Genomic DNA, 6,580 nt, shown 5'->3' on the forward strand with positions numbered 1-6,580 from the left:
AACCTTATATGTTCGTTGGGATGCAAACTTGATCTCGTGGGTCAACTGTTCGACATTGACCTACTTCCCAATACTCTTGTAAGTTTTGACATGGTCGTTGACATGGACTTGGTTATCTATGTATCAAGCAGCAAATTCTCTGCAAAAAGAAAATCGTGCGTTCCCTCTCCCAGCGGGGAATCCTTATCAGTTTGAGATCATCATAGTGGTGCCATTGTTGGCATCATCTCAATCGTGAAAGCCCGGAAGTGTCTACGGAAGGGCTACTCTGCTATACTAGCTCTTGTCACCGATTCGCCACTTTAAGAAAGGAAGATCGAGTATCTTCCAGTTATTCGTGAATTTCCTGACGTGTCTTCTGAAGAGTTACCTGGTTTACTTCCACATCGTTAGGTGGAATTTCAGAATAGACCTTATGCTAATCTTGATTTCCTTCTGGGATACAGCAATCCCTTAGGTTCGCTAGATACTATCACAGCTTCATCATAGGATTTTCGAAGGTTTCGCAACTTCAACCTCCTTAGCATAGCGGGGAGCTGTGAATTTCTGAGAAATAAAATCGGAGAACGTCCTTACAGCTTTTGAAACCCAACCCTACAACACGCGAAGCATCGCTTCTATCCGAAGGTGCCAATGATCCAGCGATATACAATAATGGTGTTACGGAGAGGAACTGCACGACCTACAACCTTCGGTGGAAACCGTGCACCAATTAGACCGATCACAAGGGCCTCCAGTGCACCCTTGTTTCAATAGAGCTAACCATGTGATGGCATCGCTAGATGGAACTTCCGAACGAACACGGGATTAGGAGAACTATACCCACGCATCCCTGTAGACGAACCTTCTCACTTTCACTTGTCATCGCCGCTAGAAGTGAAGCAGTCACAGTTACACGCGTTTGTCGTTTTGCAAAACTAACCTTTACCCACCAAACTCTGTTTTGGACAAATGATACACTCGCGCGACCGCAATGTGACGAACCTCCCTGTTGTGCCATGCCGCCATGCACCACTACTGGAAATTACTTCTTGACAACAAATTTGCTGGCCAAATCCTTCGTATGTTTAATGGACCCCTGTTTCGCTCGAATCTTCGTACGAACCTCATTACTTCCCTGTTCCCTTGATTGGCAACTGATATAACAAAACGCTAACCACCATACCATGATTTTCACCGATCACAAGATGAGCCCCAGGCGTTGTAAAGTATCTATAGATCGAGTTCGTCGGAACTCACTTCAAGCCATTGTTTTAGATCAATTTTCGGGATGAAAATTCTTTCAAGTAGGAGATGTTGTGACACCCCGCGAAAACGCTTAACAAAACTAGCTTCCTCAGCGACTGTTTGCTAAATTTCGGGACGAAATTTCCTTCAAGTTGGGGATGATGTCACAACTGAGCAGAACCCGCAACAATCCTGATTTCTCACTTCGTTCCTCGCACACTTGACGCTTGCCAATTTCGGGACGAAATTTCCTTCAAGTTGGGGATGATGTGACAACCCGCAACTTTAAGGTGCAAACCGTTTACCTTGTTTTTATAAATCGAATCCTATATTTGTTCTATTCGATAAATTAATTGTATTTCACCTATGTCGCGTCAAATCGACTTGAGTTATTAAATCATAACCATGTCCCGTTAGTCGACCCAGCCTACTCGCGCAACCCGAAACCCCCGAGGGTCAAAACATAGCATTGATACTGTGCACGACATTGCTAATCCATTGTAATTATATATATATTTGTTGGATTAGTTATATAAAAAAATAATAATAATAATAATATTAAATGAATAATTGCATGAACTGGTAATAACAATACTACGTGACCCAAACCCCCCAGCCCACCTTGCCTTATCTCGGCCCACACAAACATTCCCACCGCCTCCCCATGTTCAACCATAAGTTACGTGGGTTACTTATATATATTCACGTAATGCTCATCATCACGTATAACATCCGAACCCTACGGTAGCACCGTCGCGACTTTTCCTCTTTTACTCGGAATCCCGAAACGAACCAGCAATCACCATCTCCTTCTCCGGCAAGTTCAATTCCCGGCGAACACCGGTACGGTCTCTCTCTTGTCCGTAGTTCTTGGTAGTAGACTCGTCGCGATTAGTTCGAACTAATGTTAAGTCGTACATGATTCTTTTTTTTAGCAATCAATATATGTCGGCGTAAGTGAATTTGATTGATGGAGTTTTGTGAACTGTTGGAATACATGATCGTATATTGAAGAATGATATCTGTTCGTGTTGTGATTGAATGAATACTTGAAACTATATGAAAATATATCACTTGTTCGATGATCTGTGTATGTATTGTGCAAGTTTGATGTTTAGGAATGATCCATGCTTTGTATGGTTGGGTTCTTAGAAGCGTACAACTTATGATGCATAGTGTACACCTGGTCATGCATGATATTTGAAGTGTGAAAGATAATAAAGGTCACTATTAAATGCCTTAAAAGATGATGAATCTGTTATATGTTAGGATGCATTGTATGACTCGGTTTAGAGGAATGAATGAATTGTGAATATAAGTGCCGATGATAAGTCTATTATGATAATCCTAAAATCAAACCAAAGATTCTTATTTTAGGGACATGGCAGGCGAGCTAATATGCATGTAATATGGTGTTCCTTATAATTGAAATAATGTATGATTTGTGAGGTATAATTATTGTTGTCAGAATAGTCATGTGACTAATATGAAGGCCATGTGAACTGTGATAATTGTTTTGAATGTTGTTTAAGGATGTTTTGGTGTGCTATAATTTTGGAAGATAGTCAACGAAGTAGGTAACCGGTTTAAGGAATATTGGGACACTTCACACAGTAAACAAAACCGTTTAGATTAGTAATGTGTTGGGCCGCATACGAATTTCGTTTTATTTCATATTGATGCAAGCCCAACTCTATGATCAATAAGAGGCCCAAACGCACACACACATACGTACATCGGCATAGCCCAATGGGCCGCATCTTCATTTGAATAATGTAACGAGCTGCCACGTGTTGTTAGTCGGTTATGTTTATGATACGCAACTACTTGTGGTTTGAATATTTATCGTGCATTATGTGAACTACATGTGATTGAACTGGTGATATGAAATTGCATGAACCGTTACGCCATACGTGCCATGAGATGATCAATCTGTGTTTACAATTTGTATAATAAGTGGATTTTGGTGCATGAGTCTGATTGATATTGGTAACCATGTTAGGATTGATTTGAGCAACTAAACACGTAATTAACCTTACCGAGCAAACCAAGGTGAGTTCACTGCACTTTTCTCAAGCATGCGTCCCGGTGGTTTGGGACAACTGGTAAACATTTGGAAGGGAAACATTGGGTAAATAACTTAATCGGTTTTGGTTATTGCCTGGAGGGCAATGGGGGTGATTAGTTGATAGCGCTATTAGGTGGGAAACCTCACACCGGGCCGTAAGGACGGGCGTGAACTAATTATCTGGGTATGGCTATGGTTGTTAGAGGCACACTCCTCGGATACATATGGGCACTCTCCCTAGGGTATCTAACGAAGGCAACATAGCAATCGGTCGTTAAGGGGTAACCACTCCCCGGATACACATGGGCACACTCCCTAGGGTATCTAACATGAGCAACATCGTAACACAACATTGAATCGCATTAACATATATCTGGTAACACAACACGTTAACGAAACCTTGAACTCACCAGCGTAGTCTGACACACTTGTTGCATGCTTGTAGGTAATTATTGAAGGAACTTGGGAGCTTGCTGTCTGATGCTGCTGGAGTGGTTGTGGTCATAATAAACAGTTATTTGATTTGCTTTTGATACATATACGCACTTATACATTTATGCTTCCGCTCAATACTTTGGTTTTGGTTAAACTTTTCAAACGTTATATTTATTTCAATTGGGTATTTTAATACCTTATGACTTGTGTTTGATATGATTGGTGGCTCTTTGTTGAATCGTTACACCTCCATTAGGGATACGCCCTAGGTGGTAAATTGGGGGTGTGACAGCCGCACTCTAATCAGTAGGAATCGTCCACTCAAAACTCATATACATGAAGTAGGATGGTGAAAACAGTTGCAAAATCGCAACATCTCATCTTGTATAAAATAAAGGAATATGCAATCACAATACAGATGCGAAGCACAACCAAGACATACACACATACAACAAAAAAAAAACATTGAAAGTAACAGATTACTAAAATAGTGCTCAGTTATTACCAACTTCCATCATAAATTGTAATTTGTAAATGACAAACTGAGACATAAAATCGAACCTATTCCAGGTCTGGGGACTGAAAGAACTGCAATACCACCCTCCTAGAAATTCCAACTGCATTCATTTGCAGGTAGAAGTATCACATCACCCTTCTCGAATTCCATCTGCATTCTTACCAACATACCATCTAAAAGAAACATGAGCTTTGCTTCTTCAGCTCAACTACACAAACAAAGTAGAATTTGTATATAGTGTTGAGGCATTTTTGCTCATATCCACGAACTAAAATAGAATTCTATGATTCTTTATCATTCATAAAAGAAACACCAGAAACAAATATATTGGAGTGTAGGAGTACGTTTATCCTCTTTCAGGATTTCTTTCCATTTAACAGCAATTTAAGTAAAGAAACACCAGAAACAAAATAGTGGCTAGCAAGCTGCTAGAAGCACCTTACATCGGGTAAATTAATAAAATTATTTAAAATGGTTCAACAGGTAAATTAATAGAATTATTTAAAATGGAAACCAATTTCTCGAGTCAAACGGTCAAAAGTCACTCAAAGTGTGTTATTGTAGTAATGTCACTTTTCTTATCATAGTAAAACATGAACTATTAACAAAACTCTAGTTAAAAAATACGAAGACTTTGCGAGTCAGCTTGACATATGATGACTAGCACTAAAGTTTACCCGTTTTGACAACCACCAATGTTACCACCGGTAATACCAAACACATACAACAGACGACAAAAATATAGTGCATTGTGGTATACCTCAAACCAAAAACTAGGGTTACAAAATCTAAATGTAAACTTGGTTTTAAAATGTGCTCCGATGCATTTTGATTGCAGAATCCAATGCACAATGCGTGCGCACCACGTATGTGATGCGTGTGTTATATAAAAACTAATGCCAAGAGTAGGGTCTAAAACTAAAACTGTAAACACACAATGTATAGGTTATAATTTACCATATGTTAAATATGATTGATAGTAAAAAAAAGTTACAAAAATTAACTAAAATTAACCTGCAACAGCAGCTTCACCATCTAATGTCCGATCTTCCTCACAACACCTCTTGTAACATGCAATTGGGCCCTTCTCAAAGATGTGTCTTGTCGAGTGAGTGGCATGAATGTTTCACTCTTTCAACTTCCACCTTTTTCTGGAGAAGACAACTTAAAACATCAATAATTTATAATATTTATTCTACATATGGCAAGATTCTTGTCAAATTTCATGTTCTATTTTCGCTTAAAGATGCAATATCAAATGTGTAGGTTATAAAAAGTTGAAGTTATAATTTAGAGTTAGTTTGATGTGACGAATGGGTGGGTTGGACGGGTTGGCATTGGTTAAAAACTTGTCTCAAGTAAGCCTACTACCTACATAGCAGGTCACATACATATTTTGTATAATAAGCTTTAAGATACCAGATGGAATGGATGCCCGTGTAGCATCTGATGCAGCAGAGAACCCAGTTGTCTATAAAAAAATGTATCAATTCAGGCACAAAAACATGATTCCTAAATTTACAGACATCAAATTTCAACAGTTAAAACACATGAAAATTTGATGCAGCAGAGTAAAGTACATTAGGTTGGCCAGTTATCTACTGGAACAAAACTAAAGCTGCACCAATCGCCAATGCTTTCAAGCATTTTCTTTGAAACATTTCTCCTAGGATAGCTTCACCTTTCTCACTGATATAAGATAACCTGAATGCAAGCATTGTAAAAGTTAAAAAAAAACCATTAAATCGATTATTTAATATGGGAAAAATGACCTGTGAAATTCCACTGCAACTTATCCATCACACCTAATGATTCGATCATTATCTCTGAAATTAAGAACCCTGACAAGTATCAAGAACCAAGAAAAAAAGAGAAACGGCTAAAAATCAAGAACCAAGAACCGAATTTACAAAGGATCTTCACACAGGTCAATCTCAGGATCTTCAGTGATTGCCGAATGCTCTGTTGTTATTCTTGCCTTCCTAACAAACATTGGTCTATAATGGAGAAAACACAGAGAAAATTAAAAAAACGAAACAAAGCCTTAACAAATATGTGAATTCTAGATCTGCTACAAAACACAACTAAAAAAACTAAACAACACACACGCTCTAAACCATAATAGAGATGAAAACCCCTAACTGAGATATTGTAATCGAAATATGTGAAGCTCGAATCAACAAAAAGCCTTAACAGAGATGCGAAGCCCTAATTTGTCATCACTCCGGGTGACTCTCGCAACGCAATCACCATCCTCAGCCGTCACCTGCCATCGGTGTCGCTGTGGCTGGCCGATGAACCTTAGAAAACTTTTGTTGGGTCTATAGTACAAA

Source organism: Helianthus annuus, chromosome 7, assembly GCF_002127325.2.
Source record: "Helianthus annuus cultivar XRQ/B chromosome 7, HanXRQr2.0-SUNRISE, whole genome shotgun sequence".
In the NCBI taxonomy this organism is placed as follows: domain Eukaryota; kingdom Viridiplantae; phylum Streptophyta; class Magnoliopsida; order Asterales; family Asteraceae; genus Helianthus; species Helianthus annuus.